The sequence below is a fragment of the Triticum aestivum genome, chromosome 1B (assembly GCF_018294505.1).
Source record: "Triticum aestivum cultivar Chinese Spring chromosome 1B, IWGSC CS RefSeq v2.1, whole genome shotgun sequence".
Classification (NCBI taxonomy): Eukaryota; Viridiplantae; Streptophyta; class Magnoliopsida; order Poales; family Poaceae; genus Triticum; species Triticum aestivum.
In genome coordinates, this window is record NC_057795.1 from 452,599,505 (window position 1) to 452,600,371 (window position 867).

Sequence of the window (867 nt, forward strand, 5' to 3'; positions counted from 1 at the left end):
CCACCCACCATGCCGTAGAAGACGAGGTAGCCGTCGGGACAACGCCAAAGCAGCGCCTCCATCGTGCTCACTCGCTCGCACTCTGGTTTGGGATGCAGTTGCTCAAGCAGCACGAGCAGGCCGCCTCGAACGCCATGCGCTCCTCGCCGCTCTGGTCCGGGACGCAACACGAGTAGGCTGTCGCTAGAGCACTTTGATAGAACGGGAGAGAGCGCCCAGCCGCCGGACCTTGCCGCGGCCGGAGTCCTAGACATGGCGGCGCTTCCTCTGTCGCTCTAGGCCAGGCCTGCAGAGCCCCAACTGTCAGACCTCGCCGCGGCCAGAGTCCCCTCGACGGGATCTAGGAGAATGGGGTGCCCTAACGCCGCACTCTGCACCTGCGCGTCCCTCGATGCCGCGCTCTCACCTACGCGTCCCCTTGATGTCGTGCTCTGCACCAGCATGGGGTGCATTGTCACCAGCTCTGCACCCACAAGTCCCCTCAACGGGATCTAGGAGCACGGGGTGTACTGCCGCCATGCTCTGGACTCCATGATCCCAAGCTAGACCCTGATATGTCTCCGTCGTATCTACTCTTCCAAACACTTTTGCTCTTGTTTTGGACTCTAATTTGCATGATTTGAATGAAACTAACCCGGGCAGACACCGTTTTCGGCAGAACTATCATGGTGTTGTTTTTTTGCGCAGAAATAAAAGTTCTCAAAATTGGACAAAACTTTTTGGAGATTGTTTATGGAATAAATAAAAAATACTAGAGGAAATACTGATTTCTACTACACAACTTGTTCTTGTAGACTCGTGTTGGGCCTCCAAGCGCAGAGTTTTGTAGCACAGTAGCAAATTTCCCTCAAGTGGATGACCTAAGGT